The sequence below is a fragment of the Cryptomeria japonica genome, chromosome 8, assembly GCF_030272615.1.
Source record: "Cryptomeria japonica chromosome 8, Sugi_1.0, whole genome shotgun sequence".
In the NCBI taxonomy this organism is placed as follows: Eukaryota; Viridiplantae; Streptophyta; class Pinopsida; order Cupressales; family Cupressaceae; genus Cryptomeria; species Cryptomeria japonica.
In genome coordinates, this window is record NC_081412.1 from 379,971,128 (window position 1) to 379,991,538 (window position 20,411).

The window sequence follows — 20,411 nt, forward strand, 5'->3', positions numbered from 1 at the left end:
CTCTAACCTATTTTCCAAATTGACGTTCCTCACATACTATGTTGTGAGGTTTGACAATTTTTAGGTAAATCTCTAACTGCCTTCGTAGTACTAATTTTTACCATACAATCAAAATTTACATGACAGAGTCTCTTATGCCATAACTAACTTTCATCAATGTGTGCAATCAAGCATGTCTTTTCACTATTATTCAAATGAAAGATATTACCTCTAGTCTGATTACCGGTTGCAATTTCCAAACCAGTTCTGTTCATAATTTTGCATTTACCATTTTTGAACTGTAACTAAAATCCTTTCTCAACTAATTGACCAACACTCAAAAGATTATGCTTTAAACCTGCAACATAGTAAACATTGTTAGTGTTATGCTTACCATCAAGAGATATTGAACCCTTACCTTTGATTGAACAAGCTTTGTCATCTCCAAAGCTTACTAGACCTCCATTATATTCTTGAAAGTTCAAGAATTTGCTTTTGTCACTAGTCATGTGATGTGAGCATCCTGAATCAATGATCCATTCATCCTTTACTTCAATTTTTGCTGCCAAGGCCTGTTCTATCGATTTCATTGCAGGTGTCAGTTGATCTTCTGTTATAGCAACAAAAACCCATCCATTGTCTACTGGATCCTCATCAAAATCATTAGTTACTCTTTCATCAGGAACATAACAAGATTTGTCCTTATTCTTCTTCAATCTATATCTCTGATATTCAAGATTAGGCTTGTATGTCCTTCTAGCTTCTTCTCTTAACCTAGCATGTCTATCAGGGCATCTTGAATCCATATGTCCAATCTTATTGTAGTTAAAACATTTAAAGGGTGCTTTACCTTCATACTTACTTCCAACTGGACCTTTAGGCATTTTTCTTGCAAATAGTGCTTCAAGGTTTTCAAGTTCTTCATTTTCTCTCCTGCTTTCTTCAAGTTCTCTTGCATAAAAGGCTTTCCAATCAGATTTGTCAAATGATGATGCAGATGATGTAGATGCTTTGAAAGCTAAATCTGTCTTTATAGTAGAAACAAGACCAAATTCCTCAATCTCAAAGGCTGATATTTTTCCAATCAATGTATCCCTAGTTACTGATGTGTTAGACATTGTTCTAAGTTCATTTATTGTAGTAACCTTCATTTTATATGTTAGTGGTAATCCTCTTAAAAAATTTAAAACAATTTCATCTTCACTTAAGGTTCCTCCACAACATTTAATACCCAAAACAATTTCATTTACTCTTTCCATAAAAGCAGAAATTCTTTCATCCTCTTCCATTTTCAGACTTTCATACCTAACCCGGAAGCTTTCAAGTTTTGCCATTTTGACCATGGAATCTCCTTCATTCAGTGTTTCCAAATGATCCCAAATAGATTTAGCAGTAGACTTATTAAATAGTCCCATGATTTGCTGATCTGATAATGCGCTCATAAGTGCTTCTCTTGCCTTGCAATCATTTTCTTCATCTTTAGTCAAATTTGGTGGATTAGGTTGGACTTGTAGAAGCAGTAGTATAGCCATTCTTTGTAACCTCCCAGATATCTTTTCCAATATAGTTTAGATGTGTCTCCATCCTGATCTTCCATATCCCATAGTTGGTTCCATCATGTTTAGGACTGTCCTTCCTAAAATAGTTGCTAGACATTGGATCTCCTCAAGTTGTTAACCTTCTGCAAAAAGAGGACTAGGCTCTGATACCAATTGTTAGGTCTTGGGGACAATTGAGAAGGGGGGGGGGGGGGGTGAATCAATTGTCTAATAATATTAAACCAAAAACAACTTAATCAAATTACTATTTAATACTGGTGAAATAGTCTGTTATATCGATGGGCAGATTTAATAGATAAATGCAATACCGGTAAAGATTAATGCATGAAACTAAAAGACAAAGTCATCCACAACATATAACACCAATATTTGTATGTGGAAACCCTGTAAGGGGAAAAACCACGGTGGGAAACCTTACCCACAATCAGATGATACTACTGCAAATAGTAAGTGTACATAAATGGGGTCTACACATGCAGAAAGGCCAAGTGCCTAGAGCTCACTGCTCAAACACAAATGGGAGTCACACTGACTACAATTGGATGGTTAAATCCATTAAGAATGTACTACACAAAATAGCATCTTCATATGCTAGATTCAGTACCGGTGTAGTGCTGACATGCTTTCGAAAAAACCCTAGCTTCACCTTGAAATCATGTCTTCATATATAGCTCTGCTAAATCTTGCATATACCTTCACACACAACCTTCTTCGCATTCCACATTCGATCTTACATTTATACCACAACCTAGGACCATTTTTAGTAGGTCAACTCTACAAGATATTACAATAAAATCATTTTACAAACAATACAATATCCGATGCAATAACCGATTGAACATGTTAGCTTAATGCATTTACAACATTAATTAATCATCTCCATAGCATGCCATGCTGATCTGGAAAAGATAAACCTGCCGGTGTAACCCTAGATAAGCCTGGACCTATTTGCCGGTAAAAGAAAATATGCAAATATGAATATGCTGATAAACAACTCTCCAAGATAAGATGTCCAGATGATGTCTTTGACATTACCAAGTGTCTTCCATGCTATTCCAAGTGCTAGTGATCACTATATCCTGCCAATGTACAATATACCGGTGATTGTGCATTAGTCACTTGCTTGCCAGTGAATGTTGCTAGATCTCAAAGTGTCAGAGTTGATAAGTGTTTAGTAGGTGTTGACATCAATGACAAAACCATACCAAAATACCAACAGGATTGATAGGGCCAATGAAATCAAGCAGTATTGTGCAAAAGGTTGTTTAATTCAAATGGGATGAAGATGAAGGGCTACTAATCTTTGGTTGCCTATAAAAGCACACTCTTTGCATTGTCTAATCCATTTGTGAACGTCATTGAATAGAGAAGGCCAATAATAGTCTGCTTTCATAATCTTCATAATTGTAGTTCTTGCTAAGAAATGGCCACCATAAGGCCCATTATGAAATTCCTCTAATAGCCTACTGGTTTGATCTCTATGGATACACCTCAACAAGACACCATCAATGATTCTTTTGAGTAATATACCATCCATTAAGGCATAGGGGATGGACTGCAATCTAAGATGCCTCCTCTTGGTTCTATCAAAGTGAGAGGGATAGATACCATCCTTTAAGAAGGCAGACATAACCTCCAACAAACTAGTTTGTACATCTCCCTAGTTATCAACCTCTTATTGTTCCTGCAGCAAGAGGGAGGTCTCTGACTCTTTCCCAAAAGATGAGTTCAACTACTCCCAAAGTCCTCTTCCCCTGACTAACCTAGAAATTTTGATGTCAAGGTCATACTCCATGACCTTAGTGATCCATCCATCTCTCTTCTCACCCTTATCCTTTTTGAGAAGGAAATCCTTAACATTGGCATGTGGCACTAGGAGATGAATCTTGTTGTTTGAAAGCATGTGTCTAAACATTTTTAGTGCTCTCACAACCATGATGACTTGGTTTTCCATATAGTTGTACCTAAGTTCATAGTCCTTTAGGCTTTCACTGAAAAAAGCTATGGGTTGCTCCAAATTATCCTGATTTAACTATGTTAGGATGGCAGATATAGTTGATTCTCCTCCCAAGGTGTAAAGGATGAAATCCTTCTCATAATTTGGATTTACTAGGGTAGGAGCCTAAACAATAGCTTGTTTGATCTAATCAAAGCCCTCCTTCCCCTCCTTAGTCCATTTGAAGGGAAAATCCTTCTGTAGTATGGCTATGAGAGGCTTGACTAAGGTTGTAAGGTTTGGGATAAACCTTCTAACAAAGTTGATTCTATCCAAAAAGCTCTGAAGTCCCTTCTTATGATGTGGAAGTGAAAGAGACACAATTGCTTCTAGTCTCTCTAGGTGTATGGCCGAACCACCTTTGGATACAATGTGTCCAAGTAGTTTTCCTTGATTAGTGTCAAATACATACTTGTTTGGGTTTAGGGACACACCATATTCCCTACACTTTTTGAAAGCTTTCTCAAGATGAGCAAAGTGGTCTGCCACATGATTGGAGTATACAGTAATATCATCAAGATATACTAGTACAAATAATGCTAATACTCCCTTAAAAACCATATCCATGGCTCTCTGAAAAGTTGTACCTACACTTTTAGTCCAAAAGGCATCTTACTATAGGCATAAGTACCCCACTTGGTAGTAAATGCAGTCTTAAATTGGTCTAATTCCTAGACTAGGATCTGATTATACCCTGAGTATCCATACAAGAATGAAAATATTTCTGAGCCACTAACTTTGGCTAAAATTTGTTCCCTGGAAGGGAGCAGGTAATGATCTTTGAGGGAGGCTCTATTTAGGTCCCTAAAGTCCACACACAACTTGATTTCCCCATTCTTCTTCCTAAACAGAAGAACATTGGCCACCTAAAAAGAATGCTTGATTGGAAAAATAATACTAGATTAAATAAGCTTGGATAACTCCTTTCTCATCAAAGGCTCAATTTTAGGGTTTATAGGCCTTTTCTTTCATCTGACTGGTTTAGAATTAGGATCTAACTCTATGGTATGTTGAGCTAGACTACAATCAAACCCTTTTAGATCATCATATGTAAAATAAAAAATATCATTATACTCTTGACAAAGATTAACAAAAGTATTTTGATATGATTGTGAACATACCTTCCCAAAATTGAGACCTTTTCCTTCTACCATGGCTATTGATTTGTAGTATCCTTTATGGGCAGCCAAGTTCATTGCTCTTCCTTTTATTTGATCATCATGCTTGAAGATCCCCTCTAAGGTGATCAACCCTTTGGGTAGCTTGTTAGAATCGAGCTGTGTGATTTGATCTCCATACCAGTCCTCTAGCATGCCCTACTTGCTATGGGAGAACTCTGCTTCATCTTGCAGGAAGGTCACAATCTACTGATTAAAATAAAAAAACTGCCAATTCACTTGGTTATCAGGCATTGCAGTTCTCACCACATGTCTGATATGTTGTTCTTCCTCCACTTTAATATCGGGTGGAATGTCATGTTGGGCACCAATTTTTGCTATTCTATCAGTATGTTTATTTTGATTTCTACGGACAGTAGAAATATTGAAGGCCTCAAATCCCTCAATTAGGTCCCATGCTCTATGCTTGTAGGACTTGAGAACGTTGCTCTTGGTAGTATTCTAAGCTCTGATTTGATTTACAACCAACTCACTATCTCCATACACCTTCAAATATTTGATCTCTCTCCTCTGTGTTGTTTGGAGACCCAAAATCAAAGCTTCATTCTTAGCTACATTGTTAGTGCAACTAAATTGAAGTTTGAAAGAAAAGAAATATTTCTCCCCCTTGAGAGATATCATCAATACATTGGCCCCTGCACCATTTTTGTTCGTTGAACCATCAAATAACATGTCCTATATCAACTGCATATCATTCTCTTCCTTTGAAATATTGGGAATGGGTTTTTCTTCTTCATGTATACAATATGTACCAAAGCTAGTACAATTGACCTCATCAATGGGGTCAAACTGAAATACATTTTCCCACTCATCAAGTAGGCAACTAGGAACCTCATCCAACTGAGTTGCAGGTTCTCTTATTAAAATTTATTCTTTCTCCTCATGGAGAGTACAATTCATGTTGATAGGACTTGGGGTATAGGGCTCTATATGAACATTGGCAAAAGGTTCAACCCTAATGGTGACTTTGGCACAATATCTTGTCCTCAACAACATGTGATACTAGTTAGAAGATAGCTAGAAACCTATCTTAGTAGCAAATTCCCTATAAAAAACAAATCACAAACTAAGTAGGGAGGTCAATCACTGAGATGTCTTGCAACACACTACAACCTGGGAAGACATGCAAGGTTAAATTTAAGTCCTTAATGACTCCCAAAGTGTGAACTGATGTGCCATCAAGATACACTACCCCTCTTGATATATTTTTATATTTGATACCTAGGCAGTCAATTAGCTCCTTTGGCATAATTGAACTACTAGCCCCACTATCTATCATGCAATTATGAACAATTTTATCTCCTATGATTAATGATAGATAAAAGGGATGAGGCTTACTGATTTTCTTTGAATTATCTACCTCCAAAGGTTTCACCATGCTTGTGGAAGTTGAAGAACCGCAACCCTGATTGGTACCTTCTACAACATTCATCCCCTTTAGGGCTTCCTCAAGTACACCCCTTTGAGATGGGATAGCCAGAGAATCACACATCAATACATTGAGGCTAACCCTCTTCATCTATTCAATAATATTGAAGGGGATGATAGTCTTAGCAGGGACCTTCACAACAACAAGGTGCGGTTTTGATAATATAGGGGCTTTAGGTGGCTCTCCCTACATGACCTTTTGAGTCAAATCATATTCCTTATTTAGAGAAGCCACTTTATTAGAGGGATTAGACATTGAAGATTGTAGGACATGTTGTGAAGCCTGAGCTATAGATGGAGTCCGATCTGTTGTTGCAAAAAAAGAACTAGGATCTATGGCCCTCCTCTTTGATCTTGTAGTTTTGGCCACATTGTCCCCATTCGTCTGATTCATTCCATAAAAATCGGCCTCCTATCAATTCATAAAAGTTGTATATAGTCGTGTATGACCAGGACAGTTAGCGAATTGTTGCTGCCCTGATGTTATTGGTTCCTCTTGTTCTACTAGGGCTTGAGAAGACTCACCATTATGACACAAGGTCTAATTGTGTGGCTGATTGTATGGGACACATCAATCTTTCTCCTGAGCAAGATTGTTTTGAATTGACACTATAGCCTTTAAGGTATTTGCCACTATGGGATTCACACTGTTCAAGGGCCTAGCATTGCTCCAATGGTTCTGCCCTTTAAAATTAGGCCTTTGTTGTTGATAGTTTTGATTTTATGCTTGATTAGGCTTGTCATTAGCCTACATCATCTGTCTCTTGTCTAAGACCAATTCATTTCCATATCCCCATAGTTGTTGTTGTAAGGGATTGATCATTTTTGGTATTGATGCCTCAAGAGACGCATGCAGATCCTTAATTTTAGAAGATAAGGGAGATGGCATAGATGTGAGAAGATGGCTTGTGGAAGCTACTGGAATAGGAGCCAAAATAGGCTATTGTGGAGGAGCCTCTGGAAATAAGGGCATTGGAGGCCTAGGAGACAACTTTTTTGCTTGTATTAAGCAATTTTTTACCCTTATAGCAATCTCATAAGCTAATGGGATATTATTTCCCCCCATAGATTGAATCATAGCTACAATGTCACTGTTTAAAGCCTTAAGAAAATATAGAAAAGTATGTTTTGATGAAGGCTTTACCAATGATGGGATTGTTGGTTCCCAAAACCACAGATTGGGAAACCAAAGACTTGCTTAATCCTTAGTTGATCCAATCAACCTTGGCCAACGAACAAGGATGGTGGAAAACCAAATTCCTCTACACTTTAGGCTCCACTAAACCCAGGTGGGTGTACCTTACACTCTCAAGCACAAAAGAGGTTTATTTTAAGTGAATTTAAGTTGTGGGAGTTAGCAATTGCAGGGTTGGAAAAAGGTTTTCCTACAATTATGCTAATAGAAGTGGTTTTTATTGATTGCCTTTAAAACTGATAAAATAAGTGTGAATATAGTTGTGTTATGTAAAAGATTACTATTAGGACTTTAAGCCATTATGAAAAACAGAAGTACTTATAGAAATTAGAAGATTTGTTTCTTTGATAAGGACCTAATACATACAAACTTATTCGACAAAGATTAATAATAGACCAATGCCTTTATCTAACAATTAATGAATAACCTTGTGGACAAGAACCACTATCAACTCAAGAGATGATTAGAAGACCATCACTGTGAAGGTTTCATTATGTGTTGCATGAACAATAAAACCCAATTTTACATTCAATACAACATCATGTGATCACACATCACAGTAAATCTAAAAGATTTATCAAGAGGACATATGATTTTCATCAAACACAAAATTATACACAATGATCTGAAGATAAAAACATGAAACCTTGTATATTAACTCCTGAATAAGAATGTACACAAAAAATACACTTATAAATACTCCAATATATTCAGTTTGCACATAATAAAATCCTCATTCCTATTAGACCTTTCTAAAACATAATACTTGCAGCCTAGCCATCAACGTCTTATCTCTCTCCTTGTTCAGTGTGACTTCCCTTTTATAAACATAAGGGATAGTTCCTGATAGTTTCATTCCCAAAGGACACACCCTTTGGTTTAAGAAAATATTACAAATGAAAATCGTAAAATACATAGTAAATAAATGCTTTAATAATGTTCTTTTATTTTCCACCTTGATAAAGTTCCTCGACTTGATCATGCAAATCTTTAAATATTCATTATCACCCAAAGATATCCTGCACATAAGATAAGCTAATCAAATTCCTTGATTTAAGAATTAATCATATTCTACCCTTGATTAGGGTTTGCCTTCTAAAAATTAATAACCTTTTCTTGCATGTAAATACTTGGTTAGAGTAATCAAAGTATTTCAACCCTTTTGGAAAATATTAATTTACCCTAGTATAGATTTTCAAATAATAACATATGATTCATAAAAGAATATACTTCCTTTTTGAAAATGATATCCATGGACAAATATTCCAATAACGCGATAAGAATACATTTTCACCTTTTAGGGCAACTTCAATTCTTTTGGAAATATGAAATACATACTTGCAAAAAACCAATCAAACCATTATCCATATGATATAAATGATTTACCCTAATGCATATGTTCAATTTATTTACTTAGGGTAAATATATTTGATGAAAGAAAATATCAATCATTTGATAATCAAATGTTATTCATTATTTTCACTATATGTCAAAAGGCTTTTATAAAAAAAAGTAATTCCCTTGACAAAATATTCCTCGATAGTAAATAATATTACAAAATAACATTGAGTGAGAAAATGTTATATTTGAGACAATGATTTAAAGAATTTTTTGCAAAAATACAAATCATTATATCTCCAAATATTATATTAAGCCTTTGGGTAAAAAACACTTCCTCTACAATATGTGCCAAGGGAATATGATTGAATTATCTGCACAAGAATGGTTTAGTTAGATATTTGTAATAAATCAAAAATTTTGCATTAGGGATATTTTAGAGAAATAAAATCTTCAGTAATATAATCCCTATACAAATAAAAAATACTTTTTCCCTTAAAATTGATTTTAATCCATAATAGTATAGCCATTTTATCATTGAAAAAAAACTATTTACCAAGAGAAGTGATTTATTATACTTTTGTAATCAAATAAAGAATCTCAAGACATAAGCGTATCAAGCATATAACATTTGAGAATTTTTACTTTTGAGTCACAAAACTTCCCAAAGTAAATAAAACTACCTTATTAATCTCCTCTTTGGAAAAATTAAAATTCTAACTCTCAAACATTAACTCAAAAGTAAAACTTTAAAATATATTAACTTATCCTCTTTTACAAAATTTAAAACAATATTATCTCAATAGTTGGTTATCCATTGGCGTAGCTCTCTACTATCAGGGTAGGTACTTGTCTATTACTCTGGTGCCCAATGAATTAATATGATATCCCCCATGTCTTCATTGGGGTAATTTTGGCTATTGGGGAAGGTTGTTTTATGTTACCCCGATGCCTGATGAAAATAGGGTTAGGGTAGTTATAGAAGTTTTTCGGACAAGAGGATTCTTATCATTCAAAGTCCATCCAAGGTATTTCAGATATAAATCTTGCAAGAATACTGAAGGGTATGAGACAATCCAATAGCTCTGATATACTCATCATTTCCTCTGCCATAATTATCTTTTCATGAGTTGTAGACAATGTCTTATTCAATGACTCCACTCGGGGACCATCTTTCCGTTTCTTTTTCTCAACATTTAACTGGCGTTGCATAGTTTCTCGCTGTCCACCGAGAACCCTTTTGCAACTATAACAAATGATGTCACAAGTTGCAGTCCAACCAATGTTGTGACTCGACAGAAAACTCTTGGAGGTGTGCATGAAAGAGCAATGACATAATCCATGCACTTCTCCAATGAGAGATACTCATGTACCAACATTAAATACCCTCAAGAAATTCATGACTTGCACACTAGATCATAGCTTCCAAATGATGTTTCACTTTTGATACTGTCTCAGAAAGAAGCTAAAGTTCTACCAATTCTAGTGAAGATGAATCCAAAAGTGGTTCTTCCAACACTTCAAGCACATTGCCGACACTATCAAGTTGCATCATGAATTTATTTAATAAATCATAGTAATTCTCCATTTCTTTCACTCCAAGGTTATAAATCTCCTATAGATGCCATGCGACATTCAATAATTTCTTCTTGCACCACTCCTTTACAATTGCTCCATCCAAAAACATAGCAATAATGGGATCACTAGAAACAACACTTTCATCCATACAAACATCTGTGACATAATGGCAAACCAAGGAGACAAGATTATTATCCAGGGCAATATCAAATAATGAATAAAGATGATGAACATCTTCCATTGAAAATTGGGAATCTCCTTCCATTTCATTAATGTATTCATCATGACTTCTACAGATTAGGCCATCTTCCAAACATTCATCATATAAATACAACTGCACATTGCCATTTTGATTTGGAATAGGAGCCCTACATATGGGATAGACATCACATCGTTGACTGCACTCTGAACAAAGAGATGCATAGCCACAAGATATTAAAACATGCTAAACAATATGCCCACAACTCCTTAAGTCTCTTGTAGCATGACACTTTTCAATTTTGGCCTCACTGCATATATCAATTGGATCAATATTTGCCAAGTGCACCAACCATAACACATTCATCCAATTTATACTATTCCATTCTGCATCTACAATGGATTGATATTTTGTTGGATTTGACAACCAGGCTTCTGCATTTTCCTTTGAAACTGTTGTAGATAATTCACGAGTGCCATAGGCGAGAATCCCTCATCGGGTGATCGGGGAAGGCCAAAAACACCTATGTCGATACTCGATGGGTTTCACCCATTGGGCCCCACTTTGTACAAATGCCACTTTTACTTATAAAGTTTTCTAAAATAAAAAATTATTTACCTTTTTGGAAAAAACTTTTATTCCTCTTAGCAATATACTAAATCTTTTATTTAAAATATTTACAAAATAGGCTCTCCATAAAACTTGTTATATATTTTGTAAAAATCAAAATCCGAGCATTCATATTTTACCCTCTTGAAAATAAACTTTTATTTTCTTTTATAGTAATCCTGCATATAACACATCAACGCCAACTAAAAATTTGTGTTAATATATTAAAAAAAAGAAGTCATTTGAAATCTTATGATTGGAATTCCAAATAATTAGCTATTCTGGGCTAGCATAGATCAAAATAGATCATTTTTTAAAACTATATGCTAGGCTCTACCCTTATAGGAGCCACATTTATCCCCACATATAGTAAAGATTTGGTTTTAATAATGTCAAGTATAATAATTCCAATTATCAACTTTTATAAAGAAGATGTTTTTCATTAATGAACTTGTAACAATACTAACCTCATCTGGTGATCAAATAAACCATTCTTCTCAAATTAACACTCCATACCTTGCTCTAAATCATTTTTATAAATACTTCTTTTGAGTCGCTAAGTGTGTGATCAAATTAATTTTTTGAAACATTGTTGAGTTGTGCATTTTGGCCCTTTGTAAGAATGTCCAATCGTGACTTTTTGTATTCGGAACTAATCCTAAAAACTGACCCAATCATGTAATGAGGTCATGAGAGTTTGCAATCATACATACATTTATCCAAAGATTGCAATGCAATTGATGGCTCTTAGAAATTCCTTCGAAGGTGAGAGATATCATTTTTCAAAGTGGGCTCCATTATTGATTCTAACCTTGTGCAAGTTTGAGATTTGCATAAATTGCATTTGGTTTAAGCTTAGAAAAAATAACAAATGGATTGGTATGGCTTCAAAAAATTTGCATAGGGTTTCATAATCATACTAACAATTGCATGGATCAATTGGTTTGGCCCAAGGGTGATCTGGGTGAGGAATATTAATTTCAACAGAAGGCTACTTTAGTGAATTTTGCAATGTGCGAGTGATTGAAATGGAATTGACTTTGGAAAAATGGCGGATGGTATCCTAGGATCTTGCAAATTTGTATGGGGATACTTTATTAGTAGGAGAATTGAATGGGACAATCAGTTTAGCATGAAGGTTTACTAATACAATGATATTGAATCCCGAAAAGGCCTACTTAGAAAGGTTATGAAACTCAGGCTTATGTACACCCTAGATTTTGTCACTTCACATCTAATCTTTGGAAGTTGAATATGGGTAATCATGCTTATTCATAAGTGGTAAACCTAATTGCAAGGTCAAATAGCTCATCAAGATAAAGATCCGAGTGCATTTTTAGGGGCTTTCATTGCATTCTCACATTTAGGAACCCCAACAGGGATCATATCCCATGTTTGTTGGAATCTATAATTGAAATCACCCATGAAGTCATCGGGTGCTCTTTTTATCATGGTCAGCTACTCCACAAGTGATAGATGGTCATTTTTGTCCTCAAAATGCTTGCATATCTTTTCTCCTAACTCATCCCAATTGTGAATGGAGTTAGGAGCTATCCCTCTATACCACTGGAGGGCTTTTCTCTTGAATTAGGAGGCAAGAAGCCTCACTGCAACATTGTCCTCAGTGACATCAAACATTGTGTAGATGCTTGACACATCTTGGATATGTTCTTCAAAGGAGGTAGATGTTTCTATAGTAAAAAATGGTATAGCCTTTAAGGCTGCTACTCAAATGTCTTTCTTTTGAGCTAGGACTAAGGGACTTGCACCATTGAAGGTCACAAAGGTATGTGGTCTTGGCATTGCCATAGAAAATAGGGGTTTGTTGATATGGATGGAAGAGCCTCTAGATTGAGAAGGTCTGATATAAGGAGGGATAGACTGAGACATTAAAGGTGTAGGTGATTCTCCTTGAGTTTCCCTTGTAGGTGCGAATGAAAGCCTACCTCTAGTTCTTCTATATTTTGAATATGAAAAATCAAAATATTGGAAATTACCTCTAGAAGATGCTCTAGTTTGTATTCTTGGCATGTAAGTTACAGCTGGTCCTTACCAAGAGTCTGAATTTGTCCTCAGAGTCACCAAGTGCTTGATTGCTTGCCTCAGGGGCTGAATTGCCAAGGAAAATCATTGAATCCTCAACAAGTATGTCGAAATTGGTCCCACTAGGCGTGCCAAAAACTGTTGTCACAAAATTTTGCACCCTTGGTGATTAGGCTTGATCACCAACCTTGTGAAACATGGAAACAATCTCTCAAGTGTGGGACATGCACTGTTGTGAGGTTGAGTCTCTAGAGAAGGCCAAAATCCTTTCCAATTTGATGCAGGTGTTGGATCAACCCAACAAAAATAATCTAACACTATTGATTTCTGACAGGGAATATGGGAAGAGAGAAGGGTTGTAGAAAAGAAGGGAAAAAAGGCTTGCACCTAAACTGAAAGTTGACCTACCCCCACCCTTGACTACACAAAACATTAAAAAAACAACCCAAAGATACATTAATTCCTATCTAAGTCTAGCTTTCTAAGACTGAGTCAAGGTTGGAATTATTAATAATGGTAGAGGAAAAAACAATGTTCTCATATGCCACTCTAAGAGGGATCAACACTATTACAGATGCTAAGAAAGCAAGAAAATATGCATTCACACAAACAGGTAAAGAAGATACAAAATTTGCATGAAATAAAAATAGGTAAGGAAATCAAATTTTATTAAGGAGAGGCAAGGTGATTTAATAGTTGTAGAAATCATAGATTAATGACAGAGAAAAAGAGGAGAAGCCCCTGTAAATAGGTTACAAAATTTCCTTTATAGTTTAGGCATAATGGAGATGGTTACACTGATGAAAACCCTAACCTTAACCAGGGTTAGGTTACAAAAATGTGAAACAGGAGGAGATTATATCAACAAATCTGATGGTGTTATGCAACTAGCCTTGGGAGCATCCTCTACCTCTGGAAGAGTGAAAACCACTCTTTGCTCAAGTAAACCCTGTCAACAGGCATGGTCGAGCACATTTGCAGGGACAAAAAGTCTCTATTTTGCATTGAAGAGGGCATGGTGGCATTTTAAATCGGCCTGTAGAAGTCACCTTTGGAGTAATGGCATCTAAAATCTGGTGGTTGGAAGAAAATCTGATTCAATTTGTGGTGACAACTGAGCAAAATGAGAAACTCAACCATCAGGTCGACAACCACCTCGTTGTAGAGAATTTAAACCCAATGACCATCAAAATGTTGAAATTTATCCATCAATCTAAGAGATTTGCATGAAGATGGATGCACGAGATCTCTCCACCTAGGAACTCAGTAGGCCCCAAAAAATATTGAAATGTGGCCATTGTATTAGGCCTTTATGAAGATCCGATGGCCATAAATGTCCGACGTGGCACCTCGGGTCCATGCTTCATTGGTTGTGTTGACCATCAACTGCACTAAGTTCTTATCCCATGACATCATAGTGGGTCTACTTTTACCTCATCGGATAAGAATCCTCATTGTTTCTGCCTCACTTTTCTTATCCCATGGGCTTTCTTCATTGTCTCTTATCCTAGGGCTTCCTTTGTTTCTCTTTTATCCTTGCAAGATACAAATTCCTTCACTTCGATCCTCTTTGTTTCTTATTTTGTGACATCTTTGATGCTTTGGTTTTACTTCACGAAATAAGTGTTCTTCATTTCTCAATTGTTTGCTTATCCTGTGACATCCTTTTAATCCCCTTTTGTCCCTGCAAGATAAGAGAAAACACATTGTCTCTTTGGTAAACCCTTATCCCATGAGGTGCCACTTGTTGATACCCCAAAATCCAGTAATAACACCTAATACCCCTAGCATGCTAGTCATCACCAAGCTTTTGTATTTAACATGGTAAAAGGTTGAAGCTACAAAAGTTTTCGTTTAATCAATACAAGACCTCACATACTGTAACCATAATGTCCTAAAATCATATGAGAATAATTCCTAATAGACCCAAGAAAGATTAGCAAAATAACCCTCATTAAACAACATTTTATATTGGGATAGCTAACCTGATCTGATAAATCAATATTGGACATGGTTATCGGCATAGCTATACTGAACGTAAACATTGGTATGTATATCAGGATAATCAACAAGGGCGGAATAACAATATTTCACAATGTCGATAGAGTAAGGCTATCCTGATACACATCTAGGGATCACTTATAACAATATAGGGCCCATCAAAATAACATATAAGATCAGGGTAGGTTCAAAAGGCTATCCAAATAGTGTAAACTATCCTGATGAAAGAAACAAAAGGTATCATTCCAAGCTTATCATAATAACTTATTAAGTTGAAGTAACCTATCAACAATTTCTGACTAGTGAAACTATTTTGATAGTCAAGGAATAAAATAATATTGGGAAAACTATTCCTATAAAGGAGTTTATAAATAGAAAAATAAATATTGAAGAAGCTTAATCAGACTAGTTACTATGAACTGGGATACACATATCGAGATGACTTATGGTGAATTCAAGGACAAAGCCTCTATCAGTATAACTTATGAAGATGAGAGAACACTTTTTTATTTCACCGATGATGAAAGTAATGTTGATGAACATTATCTAGGAGGTGTTCGAGATAACCTGCAAAGTTAGAATAACACATCAACAACGTCCCAATTGATGAAGTTATCCTGACAAATGGAGTGATGTCAGGAGAACTATCTCGATTTAGCAAGAAATCAATGGTGATAAGAAGAAAATAAGTAAGACCCTTATCGAAATGACTAATAAAGTAAGGAAAGAAATCTTTGGATATGCTGATGCTAAAAATAATACCAATGGGCATTGTCTGAGACATTTTTGGCATAGGTGGATGAAGATAAAAAATAATTTAATAGTTGCATATCGGTATAGCTTAGGCCAAAATGATGCAAAGAGTAGACAATTACTCGTATTGCCATATTTATCTAAAACGACTAATTTTTTAGGAAGGTGCCAAATTTAGAGTAGTGATGAAAGGAATTAAGCTGATGTCATACATCATTAGGAAAATTTAAATTTCAAAGAGATGGCACATTGATTTGCAGATTAAAACATATTTATTGCTACATGAATGAAATTATTTGAGAAATGTATCTAGAAGAATGTTGCACCTAGAATTACAGAATGTTTGAGATGCCATTGAGGTAGGCAAAAAATATAGTAGAAGAAGGAAAGTAAGTTCTCTAATCGATTCCTCTATGATTGTTTCAAATAATCTATTAAATTTATTGCAAAATGGAAAGCTCTAGTGGTTTTGCAAAGAGACAAAGAGGGGAAACAAGAAAGGGTAAAGGAAAGAAATAAAAAATAGAGGAAAAAAGTCTGAGAACAAAGAAGGAGGATAGAAAACTAAATCAGGATCTATTGGATCAATTGCCAGGTTCCACCCCCAAACCTAAGAGGTCTACAGAGTGGAAACTAGAAGATAACTGTGCTGATGTGGGAGATGTATACACAACCATTAGGGGATATGAGTTATTTTTGTTTCACTATCATAGATGTGAGAAACTTGAGCCCATTTGAAATCCATGGAAGTAGAGTCTGGAAAAACTTCTTGTTCCAAATGTTTATGTTAATGTTGATCCTCTAAAGTTGCTGGCACAAAACTTTGATCCAAACAAAAGGTCAATATGTGACCGAGATGGGAATCCTTGTTTCTTCGTGTCACGAGAGGAAATTTATGAGGTTTTTGATTTTCCTAGACTCTATGATCATCCTATTATCCTTGGGAATTTGCTAGAAGAGTAAGGAAGATTAGATACTACTTACGATGGGTGGAGGTTGCCCTTTCATTTGATTAATCCTGAGGTACCATTGGAAATAAGGGAAGGTTTGAAGTTCCATGTAAACCTATTTAAGGACTATTTAAAATACACATATTATTCGATTGGTCAAGTATTAGGGTTGATTACTCTAGATTTTATGAGATTCAAATCCATGAATATTGTAGTAGACATTCAATCTGTAAAAGCCAAAGAGTTTGATTTTTCCACATTTGTAGCAAAGCAACTTGTGATGGGACTTACAACCATCTAGAAGGACTCTTCAAAGATTCACTTTGCACACTATTCCGTACTCATGCATATTGTGCTATTTTATGGACAAGAGTTGGGTCTCTAGCCTGATGAAATGCGAATAACAAAATATGATGATGACAACCATTCTTTACTAGTCCAATTATGGACTTCAATATGGGATTGCAGATTTGCCAGGTCCAATTACATTCATTTTGAGGATTTTTTTGTTAAAGCACTTTATAGGTTTTATAATTACCCTTTCAAGTTTAAAATTTCAGAAGATATAAAAAGATTCTTAAGGCCTGCAAACTTTGGAGGACCAGAGACTGTTAGACACAATTGGGGAGATTGGTATTGCTTCTCTAATGTAACCATGATAAGGGTTTATGACTTTGTGGGTTCTCCATTGTTGTTTCCTAAAATGGTTCCTAATAGAATAGCCTATCTTGAGATCACAAGGCAAATGGGGGAGTCAAATTATATGCATTTAGATTCACATGATAAGCACTCCTTTTTGCCTAGGACCCTATGTGTTGGAGAGTTCATTGTGAATGGGAGAGAAGGGTAGGAGCTCACATGGAACAAAATGTTCCATTATAACATGAAATTGGGAGCTCCAAGAAAAAATTTGACTCGGAAGGATACATTCATTTGGTGAGGAAGAAACAAAGACTTGGTGATTATGAACATGTCCCATATTTAAGGGATGATTAAATAAGGAATCTGGATGAGAAGGAGGCCGAAATGGCCATTGATGATCATAATAGAGACATTCAACAAACGTCTAGGGAGAAGAAAACTATAGATATATCATCTTTGGATGAGGAGTCGTCGGAAGAAGATAAGATTTCATTTGAACAATTCTCCAAGATAGTAATCGAAGAACAAGAGTCACCTGTTAGGGATCCTAATGAAGGAATCCCAATAGAAGATGATCTAAGGCAATTGGCCTGTGATAATTTTATATCTGATGATGATTTATAACATCTCCTAAATTTATGTCATTCTTGTACATAATAAAAGGAAAAGCAATTAGGGACAATGTTGAAGAGGTCAATACCTTAAATGAGAAACAATTGTTAGCCACCTTAGAAAATGAAGTAGCACAAGAAATGGGCCTAATGACCTCTAAAAGAGGAAGGAAGCTACTCAAAGATGTAGGTGTTTTGATCTTTCCTGGATGGGACATAAATTCAGCTCTAATATTTGACAATTTTCCTCATGATATTGATGCAAAGCACAAGTTGTCTCTTGAGGGTGTGACCCAAGTGTACATGGGATCATTATATAACCCTAAAAAATTTTCTATGCAAATATGGTCACTATATCCCCCAAGTAAGAAGACTATGGTCATTGAAACTCAAAAAGATTTTGGACACATCATGACCTTACAAGTTGGCAAAATAAATCCCATAATGACAACTGATTTGGGAGTGAATATAGACAAATTGAACAAGGCACAGATTCAATTCTTATTAAAGGAAAATCAATCAAATAAACTTAAAATTGTTAAAATAGGAACATAGTCTAATCATTTGAAAGAGATGTTAAAACAAAAGGGACCACAAATATTGTTGATGTAGGATAAAAGCTCACAGCCCCAGACCAAGACTAGTAAATTGAAAGAAGAAAACTATTAGCTCCAGGCTAAATTAATAGTAGAAAAAGGTAAAACCATGTCAGTTATGATTCAAAGAAGGTCCACTAATCTAATGACATGGATGGATAAGCACTAAGATATATACAACAAGAACCAAACTGTTATTGAAGAGAATGAACAGTTGGATAAGCGATTGCATGAAAGATCTCAGGAATTACATAATGGAGATGAAGCACAGCCTGATGCAGTGCATAATTGTAAGGATTCGATGAAAGATCACAAAGAGTACCTAAGAGAATTAAGAGCTAAAGGAGAAAACTTCCTTAATAATAGAATAGATAATATTTTGTCCCTACTCAACAAATATGGAGGGCAGAAAGAGAAAATGGATTGGATCTGTGAGTGGCAGCATATACTCAAAAGTCCACTGAAAGTAACTGAAGACCAAAATGTTGATAAGGTGGCAGACTTCATGGAAAGCATGGTGCTGAAGGAGGTAGAAGCCTGAGACATAATCCATGATTATGATACTAGATACAATGAGAAGTATCTAGCACATTTAACTAATGTGCATGTATGCTTAACTAGGCGATTAGTTGTAGATTCTCATCTATTTTCAAAAGACTTCAATCAAAGGGCATGACCCTTTAACATATTATATAATATCCAATGTAATAATTTGATGAGGATAAGTTTTGAGAAAAATAGAATATAGATAGCTATAGGAAAAGGTTTCAATTATTTTTCTATGTTTCAAGTTAAAAGACTTTACTTCCAAGATAATACAAAGAAAGCCAATTCTCTTATTTTTAATTGTGATGTGGCTTCTTTATTTTCAAATTAGTTCTTTGTCATAATCATTTGAAGCAAGTGGTTGTTATCTTAAATCCTTGTGTGAACATTTTATATTATAATTGCAAGTTAGAAAAATGTAGAGTGCATATCAGACAAAAGGTGGCTATTTGCATTTTATTCTGATTGGTCTTTCTGTGAGAGTTAAATTCAATCAAACTAACTATAATTGAAGATATCTAATTGTAACATTGAGGGTTAGATAACTGACAAATCCATCCAAGGAAGGACTTAAAAATTGTCTTTCAGAGTTATACATAGGGTTTGCAAGTGAATGATTCTATTTCCCAAAAGAAATAAGGCATTGGTCTATTGCATACAAATTTCAATTCAAGATCAATCAAATCATTTATTCACATTATTTCAGTTTTATTTTATGTAAGAGGAAGCAAAAGTAGAGAATAGGAATAGGAAGTAAACATAATAGGATCAGATTGAAGCAAAAGTAGATCAGAACAATAAGATAATTTATCCCAAAGATACATGCCACTTTGAGATAAACACTAGAAGTAAAAATTACAATATACATATCTGCTATAAAAAGCACCAAATAAGAAGATCAGTTGGTGAGTAGGTACACTTGCCTAGGTTCTATAGAGATTGAAGTGAGGGAGTTAGAAACTCTAAAAGGTTCACTCTATTAGTTGGCAATATCAATTGGGAGATTTGATCATTGAGTAAGGAATACTCATAGAATTTTCCAATCTGTTGATTTGAGCACCAACATCATTGATGTCCTAATAACTCCGTGGGATAAGAAAAATCTTAACTTTATTTCTTATCTCACAACATCACATTGTGTCCCCTTCGACCCTGCATGACCTGTTGCATTTGAGAATTCTACGACTGGTAAGAGAAAAGGAGAAACCAA